The sequence below is a fragment of the Rhineura floridana genome, chromosome 9 (genome assembly GCF_030035675.1).
Source record: "Rhineura floridana isolate rRhiFlo1 chromosome 9, rRhiFlo1.hap2, whole genome shotgun sequence".
NCBI lineage: Eukaryota > Metazoa > Chordata > Lepidosauria > Squamata > Rhineuridae > Rhineura > Rhineura floridana.
Window position 1 is genome coordinate 45469806 of NC_084488.1, and position 24052 is coordinate 45493857.

The window sequence follows — 24052 nt, forward strand, 5'->3', positions numbered from 1 at the left end:
CTACTCATGCAGGCACAATTTACTCCAAGAAGTCTACAATTGAATAAAACATACACAAAACTATAACTCCTTTTCACACAAGTTAAAATTACATTGTTTCTTTGACCAGTACTTTCACAATAGTTTTGGGGAAAGTGACTTGTGAACATTTTCTAGTATTTTTCTTATTACTGAGATTGAAAACAACCTATGAAATTGTTGTTCAGTCAGTTCAAAGCAAACAAAATCAATTATTTAGAATTCACTTTCAAGCAATGTTGCCATCGTATTATGAAGTTACAAAGAGACCAGGCAAATTCCTAAAGACAGGGATATCAGTATCTGTTTTCAGCAGATATCCTAAAACATTGGAAATGGGAATGGACTGCCTTTAAGTCAATCCCGACTTATGGCGACCCTATGGATAGGGTTTTCATGGTAAGCGGTATTCAGAGGTGGTTTACCATTGCCTTCCTCTGAGTCTGAGAGGCAGTGACTAGCCCAAAGTCACCCAGTGAGCTTCATGGCTATGTGGGGATTTGAACCCTGGTCTCCTAGGTTGTAGTCCAGCACCTTAACCACTACACCACACTGGCTCCCCCTAAAAAGTTGAACTACTGAAATTATCCTGTAGCATGCAGCATGGCACACAATTACAAATGAAATATGGAACTGGGGAAGACCAACAGCTTGCCAATGCAAGAAAACCAGTACTACAACATTCCTGATAGATAACCACCCAACCTCTGATTCAAAACCTCTAACAAAGGAGAATCCACCACCTTCCAAGGAAGTCTATTCCATGTTGAAAAGTCATACCATTTCCCAATGATGTTTCCTAATGAATGTGGCTCTATTTAATTAATGCATATTTCAGAGTTTTAGGTTTTTTATATTGCCATTGCAGATGGCTCATTTCACAAACGGGATGCCACTCCCTTGACCTAGTCTAGCAGCTCTTCTGTGCGTTCCTTCGCACTAAAAAGATAACTTAGCACCAAGTGAGACTCTCTGGATAGAGCATTCCCAAAGTAGGACACCAGAGCCTCAAAGGTCGTCTCCCCAGTCACCATCTAATCTCAGAAGATGGAGAAAAGCCTCCAATGATTATCTTAGTGTATGGTCAAGGTGATCATCTCCAAATACCTGGTAGGGGATATCAGTCATTATTTAATCGCTCATGGAATCTCTTGCTATTTAAATCTTTCAATCTTAAATTACATTAGCATTAAAATATATTTTATCCTGAGGTTCCTTTCATGCATATTTTATTCTCTAACATAAACATTATTTGTATGCATACTCAAAGTGCAAAATCTATGTAGAGGCAGTCAGAAATACACGTATATGCATTTCCATCTAGTTAGTCCAAGAGTTTGTGAAAATGTATGAAAGAGGTCTTGGTGTCATCATCAAAGACTCGAGTAAATTAATAGATGGATCTATTCATTCTCCAGTCTTGAAAAGTGGCAGAAATCTAGCTACCAGGAGCACTGTGGCAGCTCTTTTACTTCTGTTTAAAAACAATAACTTTTCTGTCAGAATGATTTTATGTTCAGCTGAAGCTGTCTTGCTGTTAAAACATCAGAAAAGCATATTTGCCCCACCCCTGAAGTGTAGCAGCAGAGGTTTAATCCATCTGTATGTTTTTAATCCAGAAATGGAATTAATTGCCTTGCAACTACCATGCCAGGAGAAATTTGAACAGTTATTCTACTTTCTATATTGTTTTAAATTTTTAAATTGTGTTTTAAATTGTGTTTTAAATTGTTTTTTAAAAGATGTATTTTAAATTGTATTTGTTTTTAGTTATTGTAAACCGCCCAGAGAGCTTCGGCTATGGGGCAGTATACAAGTTTAATAAATAAATAAATAAACAAATACTTGTCAAGAAATAAAATTATACCAAATTTTGCCACGATATAGTTCCTACTTCTAGGGTCTGTGACATGGAAGAGGAGTCAGTCTTGACCTAATTCCAGTTGTTCCCTACACTGATTTTTTTTTTTTTAGCAATTTTAAATATTTTCTCAGTGTGGACAACACAACTCCTGCAGAGCCAACACTTTATCTCTGACTCCTTTATGCTTCTATTCCGATATCTATCATGTGGTCATTTCTGATATCAAATTTGGTATCTGTGACTCCTATATGATATGATGAATGAGGGTGTATAAGCAAAGAGACTGAGGAGTTCTCAGATTCAAAGCTGAAACCAAAAATCTGATGTCAAGTGCAATAGAACTTAAAAGTGGAATGATAAGGGATGCAGTAGAAATCAAGTATGGGCCCAGAGACTGAAACAGACATATGGGAACAAAAGACAGGTGAAAGTACAGGCAGAAATAAAAGCAGAGGAGGAGGAAATAAAGGGGGAAAGTTGGGAGTTTAGGGACTATTGAAGTGAGAATCAGTGCACTTCTAACAGGTGGGTCAAGGTAATAGTACCCAACAGGGACCTTATTTAATGTTGCAATGCTTCCATAGCCAAGTAAGTGAGAATCTGGATTGCGGAGCACCACAAGGTACCTCTTTAAAAGTGTACTATGTGGTATCTGTAACCATGTGTGGAAGTGATGATTCATCATTTCTGACCATGCAGTAAGCCTAGCATTGCCACTCTCCAGAGTCATTGGATTGTCCTGTTCACTTGAGTACTTAGTGTAACTCTTATTACAGAAAGCAAAATCTCAGTTTTCTCATGCATAAATCTAAATCAGAAGTGAGGAACCTTTTTTGGTCCAAGGGGCACATTTCCTTCTGAGCAACCATCCAGGGCTACATGACAATGGTAGGAGTGGCTAGAAGCAATCGTGAGCAGAGCAATGAATATTTTACCTTTGTACAGTAGGCTGGTTTCTACACATACTCTCACACCCCTCTCTCGGCTCTCCATCCAGGAGCACAGTTGTCATTTTCAGAGTTCAACGGCACATTCCAGCCAGGCAAAAACAGTCAACGAGAATGTAAGGCTAGGCCAATGAGGGGTGTGGCCTGGAGAAAGGGGGTGTGGCTGGGAAGGGGGTGTGGATTGGGGAAAGTTCCAAGGGCCTGAAGAGTCACAATTGACCTCTGGGCCTGAGGTTCCTCACCCTGACTGAAAATCAACATATTGGGTTTTGCTTTTGGAAAGTTGGCTTACATAAAAGATTTTGTCTTAAAAAAGAAAAGCTCACAGTAGTCACTGCCATTCAATAAAAATTAAAACTGAAGTTACTATAATTAATTTGTTGATGCTGCAGTCGGGTGACTTAAAAGTACAAACCAAGTATTATTTAGTTTAACAACATCATGGAAAAAACTTGAGCCTTGCAGAAAGAATGATGCTGGCACTGTGAATTTGAAAAAAAAGCCTATGGGAGATTGTCTAATGGTAGCAATTATACAACATGCAACAGGATAAAAGTTCAACAACATAAATATTGATGGCAATTAGCAAAGAATTAAATGCACAGTTAAAAAAGGTAAGTGCCTTATGAGAATTAAATACTTCAGCGGGAATATTGTTTGGAAGACACAATGGAAAATTATTCCACAAAGTGGTGCAGGATCATAAATGCACTGTTACTAAAATCCTTTGATCAGGCGGAAGATATAATGTTTAGATTATTCCCCCTTGAGCCAAGAACACTTAAGCAGGAATACAAATATCACATCTAAGCGATTCAAGCTGAGGAAAAATAAGACAAAGGCCAAAAGCAGACATAAGTAAAACCTGGTATGGAAGTCAGGATTTTGGGGCAATGCAAGAATTAAAATGTGTGCTGGACCAAAGTATATGAAATGTTAGTCAAGAACATCCCGGAAATCTAGAACAGGTCAGGGCGAATTCACTATTTATTTGTTTTTATATATCTGAGTTATGGATGGGAGAGAATATCCTCCAAATCAGACTGGATTCCAGCTGAATTCAATAGTTCACCATGTTTTTGGACCAGCACCTATTTCTTGCTATGGCTGTAATTGGCACAGATTTTGTGGCCACAGATGCAAATTGGCAAGAATTTATTCTTTCAAACTTTCCCCCCATTTTACATTGAGTTATTTTCATAATGCTCCATAAATGGCACATTTCCATTAAGAAGCCAGCGTTTCATGCTCTTGTGACCTCCGTCACTTGTCAATCAACAGCTCGCCAAGCCCCGGGCGTTGCTAACAAGGAAAAGCAGCTTCAATTATCCAATTTAAAACTGTGTTTCATCGTACTTGCAAGTACCTGTGTTGTGAAGCCTCCTGGCTTCATTTTTTAGCCCCATTTTTCTCTGCTCTCATGTCCCCTCACTTCCTCATATTTTTGGAACCTTAGTATTTTACAGAAATGTTCCCAATGAAGCCAATTTTGAATCTAGATCGTCCTAAGGGTAAAGGGTAACCAGTTCATAAGCCTGACACCATTTGGCTCCAATCAGGTAAGCTCTGAGGCTTTTGCCTTGGAATCCAGAAAGCCCTTGTTCCTCTCTTCCCAGAAGGTCTTTCAGGATCCACCCTTCTTTGGTATAGAATAGATGAACAAACAACACATATGCAGACGTTTAACCTACATTATAATACCTTGAGACCTCCATGGTTCCTGGCATTGATAACTATGAAATTTTGGGCACCAAAAAAATCAGTAAACCGCGAATCGAATCACCCAAAAACACGCACAGCAAGTGCGAGAGCAAGTGGGAACAAAAAAATGACGGATTGGGATTAAACGACAGATTATCAGAATGCAAGCGGATCAGAACCATGCAGTGAACCCCATCCCTAATCTGAGTATTTAGATGCCGTGTTACATAGTAACATGTGTGACTGGCACTTACGTGTTTAAATGAGCCCATAGTGCCTTTTCTTTGTGCTATTGTATGGAAAGGACAATCTCAGGAAGATTGATCTCCTGCTTCTGTGTATATTGCATTGAAAATATTGATTTCAGTATGTGCCCCATTTAAACTTCATCAACTCTGTATGTAAGCTGTGCTGAAGATACATAATATCTGTAACTGCTCACTTTGACACTGAATTTCTGAAGTCCATGTTCATCGCATGTGTAGGACTGTCACATGCCTAAATCTGCAAGTTAATGTACCACATGGCACAATATCTCCTAACTGCAGAAGGGAAGGGAAAGCTAAAATGAACCAAAGCAGGTAGCTTATTTTAGTCAAGAGGTATGCACCACAAAAAAACATGTAGCAGGGCAGGACCTCATTACTGAAAGCCAGATGATGAAAAACCACCCACTAATGATTGAGATACATTGCTTACAACCCATCTGGTTATTGGGACTTGCTAAGTTAAAAGTTATTGCTCAACAGATGACATCTGCAGTCTAATCCTGCCCTGAATACAATAAAGCAAAAACAAGTTTGGAAAACATCCTAAAAGAAACTGTTTGCCATGTTGCTGAGTATCTTGACTCTGCTGTGATAGCATGGGAGAGGGGGAAATGTGACAGACTCTCAGATTTCTGCCCTATAAAAAGGTACTTAAGAGCAGCAATTCAGTGACGTTTAGAATTTCCCTTTTTTTATCACAATAAATGAGACCGGATCTTAAGTGTATCTGTTGACCATATTATCTCCACAAAGCCTTCTCCAGATGTAGAGAATGCACTGGAGTAGGATATCATATGGGAATGATTAAGATATAGAATTAATGTATGGGCTAATTTATTAGGTTTTTTTACATGCTTGTTGCTTGATTTTCATAGAATGAAACTTGCTGTTATCAACCACCGGGATTTTGAATCTAAAGTTGTAGTTTAATTTTTAAAAGGAAGTAGCCATTTGCATTTTCATCCATTTGGTCTACTCTATTTGAAGAAAAACCTAAATGAAAACTTTTTCATATAAGTTTTTAAATATAACTTTAAATATTATAAATATTTTGTTGTCCCCTGCTATCTGAGTGGAGTGAGCAAAGACAGTTGTCGACCAATGACTGCCATTATATGAAAGCATTAATGACCTTTATATCAGCAAAGTGAACAGGAAGATACGTTGAACCTTTAGAATTCTTGTCTGTATTTTGTAAAGATTATTTTTAATGAACAGTGAAATAATTCAGCTTTCTTTACAGGAACAGCATAGAGGAAAAGATGGGGTTCCCAAACCAGCATTTCCATAGTAACCAACACAGAGATAGGAGAGAATTTGTAAGGAAGAATTTCAAAGAGAAGTGGGAAGGTGCTTAACCGTTGTTGTGCTCACAGATTCTCCCCTCCAAATGACTCCCATGCCAAACCGTTATCTCCCTCACTGCCCCCAGCTGAACTCCAAAAACAGAAGTGAAGCCAGCTTGGGGTGGGTATTTCGAGGAGACAGCCTTAGGCTGACATTTGAAAGGGAAAATTGACACATCAGAAAGGATTAAGCACACTATTGTGCCCTCTTCCCTTTGAGTTTGTGGGTGTCTTAGTAAATGTGGATTTGGGTGATGTTTGCACAGATGTGTTCTGCTCTTAGTCAGATGAGAAGAGATCAATACCTTTAAAATGTTAAATAAATTATTTTCTTTTTGCTTTTTTTCTCCAAAAAAGTTTCAAACAAGTTGGGGGGGGAGGTATCCTGCTGGTTTGAACCTTCTCCAATGACATGAGAAATAACTTTTGTTTCCTGGAGAATTTTTTTCTTCTCCATCTCCATGGAAAGGTGGGTTTAATCATGACCCAATGCCAATGAGTAATGGAAGGTGAAACTATAAATTCATCTCTGTCAGCAGAGAGGGAAGCTATCTTTGTGACCCACATACTTCAAACATCCCAAATGGTGAGACAGGCAAACAGTTTAATATTTAAGCTACCTTGATTCCTGTAGAAGTTTACCCCTGGATTCAGGTGTGAGTAAACATGGTTTATGACCTGACTGCCAGTGTAACATGCATTTTATGTTCAAAACAATGATAATATTATTGTTTATGTTTGGCATTTGTGCTATGTCCTGTTCTAAAGAGAGAAGAAAAATAAATTAACAAACAGGATGCCATTACTCAAACTGTTATATACAATTCCAATCAAGCTAGATGCAAAATAACTTTGCTTTGATATTGCTTTGAAATTTTGAAAAGTTGAATAGTCTGAAGCCATACTGCCTCTCTTTAATAAATATTATTTGTGATAATAATCCATACCATGCTGTCACCCAGGTTTTGATAGGACCCCTGTCCTACAACGTAATCAATTGAGGACAGAGGAAAAGCACTTAAGACTACTTGGAAAGTTCTCCAACATTTGTTGATATTATCAGAATAACTTTTTCTGCAACCACAAAAGTCTCCAGGAAGCAGATAGAATTCTTCCTGTAAAAAGGTAAAGGTGTCCCTGCACTTGTAGTGCGAGTCATTTCCGACTCTTAGGGTGACGTCTTGCGACATTTAATAGGCAGACCATATATATGGGGTGAGATTGCCAGTTCCGTCCCCAGCCTTTCTTTACCCCCCAGCATATGCCGGGTACTCATTTTACCGACCACGGATTGATGGAAGGCTGAGTGGACCTCGACTCCTTTTACCGGAGATTCGACTTCCTCCTTTCGTTGGAATCGAACTCCGGCCGTGAGCAGAGCTTCGGCTGCATTACCGCCACTTACAACTCTGCGCCAATTTGTTGGATGAGACCAACAAAACCTCTTCTCTTTCTCTAGTGAGTTCTCCATGTCACTGGTTCCCTCTTTCCCATTCACAAGGATACATTTGCTTGGGAAGGGGGTGGAAACTGACAGAGATGGTTAGCTGGTGGAACAAGCTCCATTACAGAGCTGGGCCCCAATTTAGAGGGATCTGGAATCAGTTTGTAATGTGGCACAGGATTCCTAAGTCAGGTAGTTTCAAATTTCCCTTCCCACTTAAACTGCAAGTGACAGTGGTAAATGGTAGCAATGATGAGCACAGATGAGGCCTCCCTCCAATGGCAATGAAGACTCAAGCCACTGGAAACAGATTTGTAAGCTCCATCCTTAGATGGCCTATATGTTTCTGAAAATGCTGCTTTCTGGGTTCCAAACTCCACCAGTTCCAGGTTCTTCTCAATCACTAACTGTTAGATTAGAATAAGTTTGTGAACTGACTGCTGTACTTAGTCACTCTTTAGATTCAAGAATTTTACAGAACTCAGCATACTAAAGAATGGTTCTGTTTAGCATAGTTCTGTAAAGCAAGTTTGGGGACATGGTAAGGTACAAAATAATAATAATAATGCATAAATTATTGAAAATGCCTAGACATTAAAGAAGAGAAGATTACAATTTACATTGTGAGGGTCAAATTAATATCCCTGAAAACTATTTTTTATATAATTCAAAATTGCATAACGAAGGCAAGGTTATCTATGCCTTGTTGCTTGCTGCCACTCCTCTCATGGATGGGTTCCTCGTTGCTCATCTGCTGTGCCCACTGGGCTGTGTGTGTTTATGATTTATGATTATTTAATTTATATCCCACCCTTCCTCCCAGCAGGAGCACAGAGTGGCAAACAAAAGCACTAAAAACATTTTAAAACATCATAAAAGCAGACTTTAAAACACATTAAAACAAAACACCTTTAAAAACATATTTTAAAAAAGCTTCAAAGACATCTTTAAAAAGAAAAAAGATAAAAAGGTTAAAAACATTGGTGTTTTTTTTTTTTAAAAAAAAGGTTTACAAGCATATTAAAAAGCAATTCCAACACAGACACAGACTGGGATAAGGTCTCAACTTAAGGTCTTAACCCAGTCTGGGTTCAAGCCTGGTTATGGGACTGAATCGGCCTTGGTTGCCCTGATCGGGGGAAGCTCGACCTTCATCGGGGGAAGGACAGGGGGAGTGAGACTCTGTTACTCTTACTTGATCTCTCAGTGGCTTTTGATACCATTGACCATGATATCCTTCTGGGCCAACTTGGTGAGATTTATTTATTTTATTTATTTATTATAATTATATACCGCCCCATAGCCAAAGCTCTCTGGGCGGTTTACAGTAACAAAAAACATTAAAGCAAATATACAAATTTAAAACAAATCTTTAAAAAATTTTTTAAAACAATTTAAAATACATGCTAAAATGCCTGGGAGAAGAGGAAAGTCTTGACCTGGCGCCAAAAAGATAACAGTGTTGACGCCAGGCGCACCTCGTCAAGCAGATCATTCCATAATTTGGGGGCCACCACTGAGAAGGCCCTCTCCCTTGTTGCCAGACTCTCAGCTTCCCTCAGAGTAGGCACCCAGAGGAGGGCCTTTGATCTTGAAAGTGTACAGGTGGGTTGGTATCGGGAGAGGCATTCCATCAGGTATTGTGGTCCCAAGCCGTGTAAGGCTTTATAGGTCAAAACCAGCACCTTGAATCAAGCTCGGAAACATACAGGCAGCCAATGCAAGCAGGCCAGAATTTTTATATGCTTGAACCGTCTGGTCCCTGTTATCAATCTGGCATCTGCATTTTGCACAAGCTGCAGTTTCCAAACCGTCTTCAAAGGCAGCCCCACGTAGAGTGCATTGCAGTAATCTAATCTGGAGGTTACCAGAGCATGGACAACTGAAGCCAGGTTATCCCTGTACAGATAGGGACGTAGTTGGGCCACCAACCGAAGTTGGTAGAAGGCACTCCGTGCCACCGAGGCTACCTGAGCCTCAAGTGACAGAGATGGTTCTAGGAGAACCCCCAAGCTATAAATCTGCTCCTTCAGGGGGAGTGCAACCCCATCCAGGACAGGTTGGACATCCACCATCTGGTCAGAAGAACCACCCACTAGCAGCATCTCAGTCTTGTCTGGATTGAGCCTCAGTTTATTAGCCCTCATCCAGTCCATTGTCGCAGCGAGGTACTGGTTCAGCACATTGACAGCCTTACCTGAAGAAGATGAAAATGAGAAATAGAGCTGCGTGTCATCAGCATACTGATGGCAACACACTTCAAAGCTCCGGATGACTGCACCCAACAGTTTCATGTAGATGTTGAACAGCGTGGGGGACAGAACTGACCCCTGCAGAACCCCATACTGGAGAGTCCAGGGTGCCGAGCAATGTTCCCCAAGCACCACCTTCTGGAGGCGACCTGCCAAGTAGGAGTGGAACCACTGCCATGCAGTCCCTCCCACTCCCAACTCAGCCAGTCTTCCCAGGAGGATACCATGGTTGATAGTATCGAAAGCCACTGAGAGACCAAGGAGAATGAACAGAGTCACACTCCCCCTCTCTCTCTCCCGACAGAGGTCATCATACAGGGTGACCAAGGCTGTTTCCATGCCAAAACCAGGCCTGAAACCCGACTGAAATGGATCCAGATAATTGGTCTCATCCAAGTGTGCCTGGAGTTGGCCCGCAACCACTCGTTCAAGGACCTTGCCCAGGAATGGAATATTTGCCACCAGCCTATAATTATTAAGGTTTTCTGGGTCCAGGGAGGGTCTCTTCAGGAGTGGTCTCACTACCACCTCTTTCAGGCAGCTGGGGACCACCCCCTCTTGCAGAGAAGCATTAATCACTTCCCTGGCCCAGCCGGCTGTTCCATCCCTGCTAGCTTTTATTAGCCAAAAAGGGCAAGGATCCAGCACAGAAGTGGTTGCATGAACCTGTCCAAGCACCTTGTCAATGTCTTCAAGCTGCACCAACTGAAACTCATCCAAGAAATCGGGACAAGGCTGTGCTCTGGATACCTCGCTTGATTCACCTGCTATAACACTGGAGTCTAAGTCCTGGCGGATACTAAAGATTTTATCCTGGAAGTGCCTAGCAAATTCATTACAGCGGGCCTCAGATGGTTCTACCATGTCCTTGGGGCCCAAGTGTAATAGCCCCCAGACAATTCTGAAGAGCTCTGCTGGGCGGCAGATTGATGATTTGATAGTGGCAGCAAAATATTGTTTTTTTGCTGCCCTTACTGCCCTTAAATACAGCTTACCATAGGCACTTACCAATGCATAATTGCATCCACCAGGAGTTCGTCTCCATCTGCACTCAAGCTGTCTCCTATATTGTTTCATCACTCTCAGCTCTGGGGTATACCATGGAGCCATACGAGCTCTACCCAGTAGAGGGCACTCAGGAGCAATCATGTCAACCACCCGGGTCATTTCTGTATTCCACAGTTCAACCAGGGTTTCAACAGGACCACCAGCCCTGTCAGCTGGAAAACTCCCCAGAGCCCTTTGGACACCATCCAGATCCATTAGTCTCTTGGGGCGGAACAACTTAATAGGTCCCCCACCCTTGAAGAGGGGAAAAGTCACTGTAAGTCTAAACTTCAGCAAGCAGTGATCTGTCCATGACAGAGGGACTGATGTAAGGCCCCCCACATTCAGATCATCAACTCCATGTCCACTTGCAAAACCCAAATCTAGAGTATGCCCTGCTATATGTGTTAGGCTAATGGCATATTGGGACAGTCCCATGGTTGTCATGGAGACTATGAAATCCTGAGCTGCCCTGGATAAGGTGGCCTTGGTATGGATGTTGACATCCCCCAGAACCAACAGTCTGGGTGATCTCAACAGTGCACCCGAGACCACCTCCATCAGCTTAGCTAGGGAGTCTGTTGGGCAGCGGGGTGGTAGGTATACCAACAGAATCCCCAGTCTGTCCCACTGACCCAACATAAGGTGCAAACACTCCAGACCAGTAGTCACATGGACAGGGTGCTTGCAGAGGGAGATGGAGCTCCTATAGACCACAGCAACCCCCCCTTCCCGACCCTCAGGTCTACCCTGATGCTGGACCAGGTACCCTGGTGGACATAGCTGGGAGGGACTGATTTCTTCCTGCTCACCCACTCAGGTCTTGATTATACATGCCAGATCAGCTGCCTCATCCACAATTAAATTGTGAATGAGGGAGATCTTATTATACACCGATCTGGCATTTAGGATTAGCATCCGGAGGTCTGAGAGGTGGCTGATAGGGCAACCAACAAACCTGCAGGTGTGAGGAGGACCAGAACAAGGCACAGCCATTAACTGCCTGGGCCGAATTCCCCTTACCTTGCAAGTCCTTCTCACAATGCCATATCTCCCTCTACCCATCACTACACTAATTGGGTCCCCCTCAAATCTCCCCACTTGGCTCTGAGTCCTCTCTCCCAGGCACAGGACTCAAGACCACAAAAATGCAGGTAAAGCAGGAGCCACCTCAGCCAGCCAGCTTATATATCCCCTCCAGAGAAGGGACAGGTTGAAGAAATCAGGAAAAGCTGGCTGAGTACCTGGTCCTGGTCCTGCAAGGTGTGACACCTGTCGAGCAGAAGTCCAACAGGGAGTGATGGTGGTGATGGTAGCCGAGCAGCAAGCAGGCAGGTAGGTAGGCAGGCAGCAGCAGCAAACGGCTCTCCTTCCCTGGATGGTGGTGTTCCCCTTCCTCCTGCAGGCACTGGGTATCGGAGGCACTGTTTTACTGTGCTTCCACTCCTATCTCCAAGGTCATCATCAGAGAATATCATTGGGTGATTGTCTTTCAGCCTCCTGGCAGTTCTGCTGTCCCCCATGCTGTTTAACATCTATATGAAGCCCTTGGGAACAGTCATCAGGAGATTTGGGGCAAGGGGTCAGCAGTACGATGATGATACCCAGCTCTATTTCTCCAGAACATCTGAACTTGGGAGAGGCTGTGCAAGCCCTGGACCGCTGCCAGGACTCTGTGGTGGGCTGGATGAGAGCCAATAAACTGAATCTGAATCCTAGCAAGATGGAGGTGCTGTGGGTTGGTGGTTCACAAGTTCAGATAATTGGTCAGTTGCCTGCTTTGGATGAAAGAGCAGATCCATAGTCTGGGGGTGCTCCTGGATCCTTCTTTGTCACTAGAGGCCCAGGTGACCTCAGTGATTAGGAGTGCCTTTTACCAGCTTCAGCTGGTAAGACATCTGCACCTGTTTCTGGACCAGGATAGCCTGACCATTGTTGTCCAACCGCTGGTAAACTCCAGGCTGGATTACTGTAATGCGCTCTATGTGGGGCTGCCTTTGAGGTTGGTCTGACAGCTGCAGCTGGTGCAACATGCAGCGGCAAGACTGCTCATTGAGGCAGGGTATCGCCAACATGTCACCCCATTGCTGAAAGAATTGCACTGGCTGCCCATTTGCTACCGGGCCAAATTCAAGGTTCTATTTTTGGTGTACAAAGCCCTATACCGCTTGGGACCAGGATACCTAAAAGGCTGTCTTATCTCTTATATACTCAATTGATCACTGTGCTCTGCAGGTGAGGGCCTCCAGCAGATACCATCTTATCAAAAGGTTCATTTTGCACAACATAGGAAGCAGACCTTTAGTGTGGCGGCACCTACCCTATGGAATTCCCTCCCCTTGAATATTAGGCAGGCACCATCTCTGTTATCTTTTTGGCATCTATTGAAGACCTTCCTCTTTCAACAAGCCTTTTAAGATGAGAACTTATCTCAGTCTGCATCTGTGTTGGAATTGCTTTTTAATATGTTTTTAAACTTTTTTTTAAAAAAAACGTTTTAACCTTTTTTAAAAAAAGATGTTTTGAAAACTGTTTTTAAAAATGTTTTTGATGATGTTTTGTTTTAATATATTTGAAAGTATGATGTTTTATGATGTTTTAAAGTCTTTTTAGTGCTTTTGTGTGCTGCCCTGGGCTCCTGCTGGGAGGAAGGGTGGGATATAAATCAAATAATAAATACATAATAAATAATGTAATTTAACAGCACACCAACAATCCTGCATCTTGAATATGGTTCAGAATAAAGCTGTTCAGTTAAGAGAAAGGAAGAGTAAAAAAGGGACATGTCAGCAGTGTATAAAGAATTAACATTTTGGAAATTACCAGCTGGTTCTCTTGCTTACCTATTCAGAATGCAAGAACAAAGGCAAATCAATCATGAAATTTAAAGAGGGTGGGACTTTGACCATGCTAAAAAGAACATCGAAGTTTTTTTAAAAGCACATACTGCAGAAGTCACATCTTTGCACTACATCAAAGACAAAATCTTTTCAAATAAAGAAGGAAATAATAATAATAATAGTTATATTAGTGGAGCTAGCAATGAACACGGCAATCTGGTTCTAAGACTACTTGACTAAGCGGATTCATTCCTGAGCATGCCTCCTTTCACGTAAGCTCCACTGACTTATTTCTGCATAAACATGCTTACCGTCAGGGTTACTGAAGGATTACAGAAAAACTTAAAGTTTGTGAACTCTTATTTATTTATTACATTCATATCCCACCTTTTCTCCAAGGAGCTCAAGGTTGTGTAGATCATTCTCCCCTCTCCTCTCCTCATTTAATCTCTATAACAACCCTGTGAGGTAGGTTAGGCTGAGAGGCAGTGACTGGCCCAAGGTTGCCCAGTGACCTTCATGGCTGAGTGGGGATTCGAACCCTGGACTCTAACCACTATACCATACTGTATATTCAGAAAGAGTTCAAGATTAGATCACTGATACTGTGTTCTTGTCAGACAAAGAAAAATAAGTAGAACAGGATACATAGGATTCAAGTCAAAGAAAAAGGTCAGATATGACGAATGGAAATATAAGTACTGTTTGTTCATTACAGTAATCGCCATGGGACACAAGTACAGAAAGGAGTGACTCCCCCAGTATCAACCATCTGGGCCTGTATAATTGACAGGGGAGGCTCTGTTAGTGGTGACACCTCTGGCTATTGCCCAGAATGCCTTCTCAGAATGCAAGAATGGTAAGGAGTGTCTGCTCCCTCATTATGGACTTTCAGGAGAAATTCAGAGACATCCCTGTTTACCCAGGCATTTGATATCTGATAAATACAGGCCAGGGCAACCTTGAAATTAGTAACTGTGAGGGTATGTGATTGCTTTTAAATGTTTTTAGATGTTCTAAATGTTTTTAAATGTTTTGTTTGGTTTTTAATTGTTTTAAATGTTTAAATATATTTTTATTTTATTTAAAATTGTATTGTTTTAAAATATTGATATTTACTGCCCTGAGATCCTTTGGGAGGAAGGGTGAGATGCAAATTTCATTAACTCATTAATAACAAATACATAAACAATTCTTTTAAAAAGATTCTTGTATAAGGTTCTGTATGAAATTTCATGCTATGCATTATTTTGATAAGATTTATGGTGAGCAGACTTTCCTGGGCTCCATTCATATTGGGCTCACCTAAAATGGGCTAATTTAGACTCAGTTTCACTTAGGTCCAAATAAACTTATTTTAAAATCTCAGCATAATTCTACATTCAGATCTCATCATGATCCCAATAATGTTGGGAAAGGCCACATCTCAGTGGTAGAGATCCACTCTGCACGAGGAAGGTTCCAGGTTCAATCCCTGGCATCTCCAGACAGGGCTAAGGAGAAGTCCTGCCTAAAATCCTGGAGAGTCATTTCCCTTCAGTGCAGACAATACTGAGCCTGATGGACCAATGTCATAAGGCAGCTTCCTACGTTCCTATCTCATGAAGAACATGATGGAGATGGCGGACTCGCTTCATTATCACACCCTGCTGATGAGCTCACTCACACCACTGCCCCAACATTTACCTGGAGGCAGCAATGACATAAAGGACTACTTTATTATGTAGCAGCAACATCGTGAGTGCTGAGAACCTTGTGAAATTAAGTGTCCCAGGGCTTGCTGCAATCTAATGAAAGACCACCACAGTGGCATCCCTTCTCACCACTACACTGCCACCAAGTTACATTTCAGCAGGAAATGGAAGGAGGCAGGTGCGGCAATGGGGAAGACGGTTGCTGATGCTGGGTCAAGCTGATTAGGAGCTAAGCCTGAACTTCAGAGAGGTTGGGACCTGGTTATTAATCAGCCCAGTTCTGAGCTGCATCCATTTATACATTGAATCCCTTAATTTTGAACTTTAGCTGCACATGTAAGATATGAAAAGCACATACTGTAAAAGCTGGAGTACAGGGTGAGAATATTAATTCAGAACCACTTGAAAAGCAGGGAGTCTGCACAATTATCCATTCTTATACTCAGAAAAGCTAAGACAATGGATATCATGCCTTTGTTAAGCAAGATAGAACTAAGCTTATCAAATCAATTGTACACAAGGAGATCAATAAACATTTTACCAGTGTCAACTTCAAGAGAAGGGGTGAAGTAATTTATTATAAGAATCCAACCCTCTGAATAAAAGTTCTGAAAAATATATTTTATTCTGCAGTTTTCAGGATATTTGAATCAATATTCTTATAATTATAATTCAGAGAGAATGAAGACTTTTCCCCCTGAAACGATCACAGAATGTTAAAACAGTGCAAAGTTGTACAGATGAGAACTCTGCATGTCCCTTTTGTTCAGACAGAAAGCAGCCAAATAACATCTCTCTGTTTGGCTGCTTATGTTTTAACATAAAACACGTGATCGGTCTTCATCCTTCTCTCCAAATTGCAGTTATAATAATACAGTACTATGCATGTTGCATCATAAGTAACTCTAAATTAGGTCAATGGGACATACTCCTGATATGACTAGTAATGGGGAAGAAATGTGATTCAGTTTACATTTAAAGGTAAATCTACCTAATTTGCACTTTCCAAAACAATACACAAATTGAAACACAGCCATCCTTTGAAATTCGTACTTCTCTGAAATTTGCAATGCAGTTCTCCAACCAAGAAATGTGTACAAATGCATATACTGGTATAAAATATGTGTTTAGATGCATACTGTACATTAGTTAAAATAACATACAAAATTCAGTATGTTGAGGTAAATTGCTTTTCAAAAATGTATATATTAGGCAAAACTGAAAACAAAAGAAATTTGTTCTAAAATGCTGGTGAATTTTCATGAGGACTTAAAAAAACTGATGTGGAAATGTGGAGAACTGAACATAAGGTTGGAAAAATGAGAAACTGAGAGAAACCACAATTGATGGATTCACCCATCCCTACTCCTGAGAAGAGATGGGGGGGAATTCAATTCAGTTCTCATTTAAAGCGAAATTTAACAAATCCACTCTTTCTGAAACAACATGAGAATCGAAACATAGCCATCCTTCAATATTCGCACTTATCCAAATGTTGTGATGCAGTTCTGCAACCAAACAATATTTACAAAAATGTATATACTGGGAGAAAATGTGTATAAAAATGAATACATTAGTGAAAATAATATAAACAGGAATTATAGTAGGAGAAATTGCTTGCAAAACATGTACAATAAATGTGTTTATTAGGAGAAATTCACACTAAGATCCTGAAGAATTTTCATGAGGGTTTTTTTTTTAAAAAAAATTGCAGATTGCTGGAGAAACATGGAGAACTGAATTTAAGATTGGGAAAACGGTAAACTGAGAGAACCGATATTGGCTGATTTTTCCATCCCTACATCCTAAGTAAGTCTGCATAAGATTACAGCTTTACTCTGATTGCTCTTAACCTTAAAATGCAGCAGTTGTGTCTGCCGGTGCAATTACTTATTACATTTGCATCCACTTACCCTCCAAGGAATTTAGGGTGGCTCACATGGTTTATCTCACACAGAGCAATCATGTGAGGTATGAAAGATGAAGTGAGAGTGATTCGCTGTAGAACTGAACCATAGGCAGTGGTCAAAGAGGAACCAAGAGTCAGGAGATCAAACTAAGAGATAGGATCAAAGCACGAACCAAATATAAGAATGAAAAAGTAAGTCAGGACTGAAGAACAAGCCAGGAGCAGGATCAAATAACAGTTACAAGAGGATACATGGGAGTGCAGCATAAATCAGAAAGACCATACTACAGAGGAAATGCATAAGTGTAGCAAAGGCTTTTTATGGTCCTTCCTGCCAAATGACCAAGTTGGGCCATCCAGGGCCTCAGGGTACTAACTGACTGGGCCAATGCTGTAACCAACAGTTGTTGTCACTCACCAGATGGGAAAGCCACACGCAAGTCTGAAAGCCCTCAGTTTGAGCCCCAGCAGCTCCTGACACTAGTGCAATGTCATCCAGTAAGCTTCAGAATTAGCTGAGGGATACTATGTGTGAATCACCTACACTTCCTCTAATATCAGAATTGTTGAGAAAATTTTTCTAGGTAATTTCTAGGTAATTTCTAGGTAATTTCTAGGTAATTTTCTAGGTAATTTCAGAACAGGGGTTTGATCATGGATGACCACACGTCAAATATTATGTTATTTAAAGAGAGAAGAAGGCAGGAAGTCTACATCTACAGTATTTCCTAAAAATGTAGTGGATAAGTTGGGCTGAAAATTCTAGATATACTAAGAACTGAGTAATATTAGAAATTCATTACGCTCCTTTAATACAATGTACTTCTAATTTCAAGTTTTCTGCCATATGCAGTAGGCCAGTCTACTTTTAGAGACAGCTCCCTGGACAAATATGTGCTTTAGATAAATCAAAGGAATCCAGAACAGGGCGGGTGCCAGGTCAGAGGTGGCTCATGCACCAGCACCCCCATGGCCACTTTGCCTCCCGTGTTGTGACATCAGCAGCATGCTGACAACACAGAAGCATGCACTGACCATGGTGTGTGTGTGTGTGTGCATATGTGTGTGTGTGTGTGTGTTGTCTGGGAGGGTGGTGGAGCACCCACTCCACAATCAGTGTCAGGTTGTGGGGTGGAATTTGCAGCTGTCGTGGATCATGGAGCTCTACCACCACCCCAGCCTATAGATCTAGGCAGAGGCCCCTCAGGAGCGATGCATGATCACCGATGGGTTGCAGGGCATGATTTGCAGCTACATATCATGCTCTATAACCCAGTGTCATCATTGATCACAGAGCTCCACCCTCCCAGTCCCTGGCTATCGATCTAGGCAGGGGCCCCTCAGAAGTTGCAAATCATGCTCCGTGACCCAACGATGTCACAGGTGGCAGAGTCCCAGGACTATAGATGCAGGCAGGGAACCCTGGGGAGTGGCTGGGGGCCTCAGCCCATGCCCCACCCGGCTGCTTGCTCGCACCAGGCCTGATCCAGAACAATTCATTAAAATATGGATTAGTAAAATGCACTGAACTGATTATATAAATGGAGGTCAATGAAAATTAATGTAAAGTTTTGTGGTTGTTTGGTTACAAAAAATGACAATAAGCTATAAATGTTCTCTTAAGTCTCTCTCTCTCTCCACAGACCTATCCTAGTCTCACTCACATATCACCACAATCATTAATCTGGGTCAGAGCTGATCCACAGAGTAAGATGGCCTAATGAAGTCTGGAAAGCTGTGATAAATGGTCGGAGAACAGACCATTGATAAATGGTCGGAGAACAGACAGAATGATGTGCTATATGTGCTATATATGTGCAGTTCAAAAGCTAGGCAGCTACTCTAAGGTGCAGGAGAGGGAGTAATCCCATTACCAGTGTTGGCCTCTGTCTCTGGAGGCCGGGAGGACACTATCTTCTTGATTGGAGGCAGCAAAATGTCTTGGGCAATCCCTGGATATTTCTTCTGTCTGGTATTCAATACTAGTCCTACTCAGAGTAGACGTATTGAAGTTAACTCACTAATAGGCAAAAAATACCTTGCAGTTTAAGAACATGCTTACAGCCGACATATATTTCTATTAAACTTTAAAAAGCAGGGAAATTGGGCAGCTATAGTGAATGCACCAGGGGAGCAGGAGACCTGACCTCCTCTCTGAGATATTGTACTGCCCTACAAATGGGTCAAAATGCAAACACAATTTGGGTTGGTCTTTCACAGTCCCATCCACTTGCTGTATAGCTTGGAAGAATTTGGTAACATGTACCTCTGAGTATATGATGAGTGGTGGCAACATCTGCAATCAGTCCAAAAGAGAAGCAAGAAATGTACTGTCCTGATCTTGTTTTAGCAGGAAGGAAGCAACAATATTAAGAGATATAGTTCAGATAGTCACTTTAAATATGTTTGATTTCCTTTGCAATTTTAGTGACATTTCCTCTAGTAAATAATTTTCTTTTGCTTCTGTTTCTGTGAATATGTGAAGTACAGCAACTCTTTGCAACGTTAAAAAAAAAGCTCCAGAAACAATTGTGGAATAATGACACTGACTATTCTGTAGAATAGTTTCCAGTGGACATGAGGAGTGTCTTGGTTTGCACAAGATAAAACAATGGGATGTAAAATATATTCTAGAAAATTTCTAGGTGTGCTCTATGTTTTTAATTGACCACCTTTCCTTAAGCGGAGTCAGGCTGAAGATCCAACTGTTAATGCACTCAAAATAGAAATAGAATATAACCTCCAGTTTGAAACACAAAAGGCTGTCTTCACCATCATATGACACTGGCCAATAAAAAGGCTTTGAAATTAATAAAATATATTTGACACAGATTTCTGGATAAATAATGAGAGAAATGCAATTTTCTAGGTTAGATTCTCTATAGAAACAGTATTAACCCAGGAAAGAAGCAAAGTAAGAACACCAACAAACATTTACTCCCCTGAAATCATGGTTAGGGTAGGTGAAATGGATCACGGGGGAGGGGGAAGAGGTGGGAGGGCAGAGGTAGGGATGAGGAGGGAGGGAAGGAGGAAGTGCAGAGTGAAGGGGATGGGAGCAGGCAGGAGGTGAGGGCAGGAGGAGGGCAGGTTTGATCATTTATTGAGTTCAGTGGGATTTACTCCCATGCAATCATGCTTAGGATAGCTGAAACTGACCTTGGGGAAGGGGGAGGGAGGGAGGGCTGGAATGGGCAGGGGAGGAAGAAGAAAGAAGAGGGGGAGGAGAGGAAGAAGGGAAGAGGAGGGGAGGAGAGGAAGGGGATGGGAAAGAGAGAGGGGGAAGGAGAGGAGATGGGAGAAGGGAGAGGATAGGCAGGTCTGATCATTTGCATGCTTATTGAGTTCAATGGAATTTACTCCCATGCAATCATGCTTAGGATAGGTTAAACTGACCATGGGGGGAGAAGGAGAAGGGGCAGGAGGCAGGAGGGGGAGGGGATTGGAAAGGAGGGGGAGGGGCAGGAGTGAAGGCATAGGAGGAAGGAGGAGGGGAGGACAGGTTTGATCATTGGCATGCTTTTTGAGTTCAGTGGGATTTACTCCTGTACAATCATGCTTAGGATAAGTGAAACTGACTAGGGGAGGAGGGAGGGGGAGGGGGAGGGGGAGGGAGGGGAGGGAGGGGGAGGAGATTGGGTGAGTAGGAATCAATGCCTGGCATTGGTGTGGCCCCCTGATTAGCCAAGCCAAACAGTTATTAGTCTGGCATTTAGAACACTGACAATTGTTTCTTACTGAGCATGCCTGCTCTATTGTAGACTCTAATGTTGAATTTCTTAAATTAATTAAAAATCAGTCAGGCATTTTTTAAAGTTTTAAACCACAGAAGATAAAGTATGGGGCAGAGTATGGGGCAAGGTCAGTAACAGGATTACAGGTACTCTGTGAACATGGCTAAGTTTTAATTAATTTCAACAAATTATGAGGCCATTGACAGAACAAAGTCCAACAGGGGCCTGGATTTTTTCCCTCTTGTTTCATACTGTGAACTCTGGATTCTCTCTTGAGTGTTTTGTGTATTACCATGAAAACTTAGAGGGTTGTTAAATAAGCATTCCTGAGCTCAGGACTATAAATTTTGTACGATTTTCTTTTGAAATGAGTAGCAGAATGGCATGGGGGTTATTTTCAATTTAATTTAACATGGTGGAATGTGAAAAATCCATGCTGGCTATAGTATACAGCCACTCTTGTGGCTATCTAATAGACATATCTAACTTAGGTTCATTAATTTCAGTGGGTCTGCTCTGAGTAGGACTTTTGAATACAACCCTCTGCCTTATAACAAAAGAAGCTTGGGAGTCTTCTGCTTTTAAAGGAGAGCTAATTAATCAACTTTACATGACATATTTACAATTTACATATTGGGAACTGCTCTAGTATCATTTAGATGAGAAGTGGTACAGAGATATTTTAAACAAACAAATAAATAAATTTTCCAACCCTTACAGTAGCAGCAATTACTGTATTTCTTAGAAAGGCACTAATTACTTATTTTACCCCATCCTGAGGGTGCCATTTCTCTGTGTGTAGGGCTATAGTTCAGTAAGATCTACATGTCTCTTCATTGATACATTCAAGGTTAACTTGCATAAATAAGAATGTATTGAGCATTCATTAAGATGATTCTCCCCCTTTGCTTTAAGCTTCAGAATAGTTATAGAATACCTCTACCTCTCACCCAATCTGGCCAGTCTCATTTCTCACATGGTGCTTAACCCATCTCCAGTATTCCTGCCACTTTGTCCCTGTAGTTTTGGTCACAATGGCATTCATAATTCATAGTTAACCCTGTACATATGTCAACTGGAGCAACAGACCAAACAACTAATGACCAATAACAACCAGCAAATCAAGGAACGTTTGTCCCCTAAAATTCATCCCAAAATATTACTTCCCCCCCCCCGGGATGGAGGCTGTTTTCAGCGGAATAGAAGCAGCCTAATTAAACTAACACTACTCCATGCCTTGACATTATACAACATACAGAACTATTTTATTATGCAGTTCATATAGGGTCCTTTGTCATAAATTAGTGTAAACGCACAGGATCATATTTTAAATATCAATTTGTCATAGGCTTCTTAACCTTCTGCCACACTTACTCTGTGCTTCAGAATTAAGCCCATTAGTCTAATAACCATAATTAGTCATGATTACCCTAATTAGGACATTAGTTAATGATCTCTCATTTTACTGTTCTTGGTTGATCTACTGGATGAAATATTTATGTCCATAAACACATTATGCTGCAAGTGCTTTGTAACTACTGTAGTTAGCACAAAAATGAAACAATGAATATGATTGTTTTACACCTTTGACTCTCACCTGCCTACAGACTATATGAAGAAGGCTAGTAGTTTCAGATAGCCTTATCCTCCATGAATTTATATTTTAAAGCAATCTCCAGCCAGCTCCTTCCCCAAACCCCTCTCCCAAGACAATAGAACAGAGCACTTCAATTGTATAATAGTTTCTCTTCTTCCCCTCTTTTGGTTATATTTCTCTTCCTAGATGAGGGGGGTGGGGGGGACAGTTGAACAGACAGACAACACATTCAGTCAACTCTTCCTACTCCCTACCCCTCCAGACCAGTGTCACAATCCTCCACACACTAATGTCTGCTGTCTTGTTTTTCTCTCAAGTATGCCGTCCAAGGCCACTGCTAAAGCAGGGAGTGGAGAATCTATGCCCCTCTACATGTTGCTGGACTACAATTCCCATCATCCCTGATGATTGGTTATGCTGGCTGGTGGACCACAGGTTCCCCATCCCTATGCTAAAGGAAAATCTTCCGGGAACATCTTTGGGGGGGGGATCCTTTCTCAGATAGGGCAATCATGTTTTTTATGGACACAGGCTCCATACTGTCAACAACAGTTTAAAAGGGATTTTTTTTAAAAAAGATTTTTTTTTCCTCATTACCACTAAAGCCCCATGCTGGAGACTTAACCCATTGCTTTCAGCTTCTTATGTTGCTGTTAAATTCACAAGGGCTCTGCCTTAAAAAAAAGTATCCACTCTATGATCAGATATACTTAGAACAGCAGATTACATGCAGATTTTGTACTGGGCCTCTGCCCAGAGCATTTCATTCACTGATGAATTATCTCACACACACCATTATTACCACAATGGGCCAGGATTGTACATTTCCATGACTTGTGACATTAAAGAAATAAACTACTTTCTTGTCTTTTCTGAGAGAATGACCTTTCCTTTTAAATGAATCAATATGTCAGAAAAAACACAAAATCCACCATCCTGAACAGCATGGATATTTTATGGATCCTGAGGTCAAATAATCTTTCATATCAAATAAATAAGTGCACATTGTTCTAAACTTGGAAGGAAACTTTTGAACATGATTTTCCCAGTCTAAAAATAATACCTTTGCTGTTTTTATTTATCTTCATTCTATTCTTATCAAGTTTCTTTTAAAAAAATCAACTAAAGGACCTGGGCTTGGATCCAAAGATAAGTTAACTCAAGGGAGTTCACAAAATGATTCCTTCCCCCTCCCCACAAACATCTGTGCCCTTGGAAAAGCCTGTGTGGAAGGTCAGGGAATCTCCCGAACAACGTGGAATGGGGCAAACATCCTTAACTTACGTGAGTATCCGAGCCCAAATCCTGAATACATTACTTGAAAGACAGTCCAGTGGATTTCAATGGAACTTGCATCCTTAGTAAGGTGATCAGGTGTAAGATTCCAGTC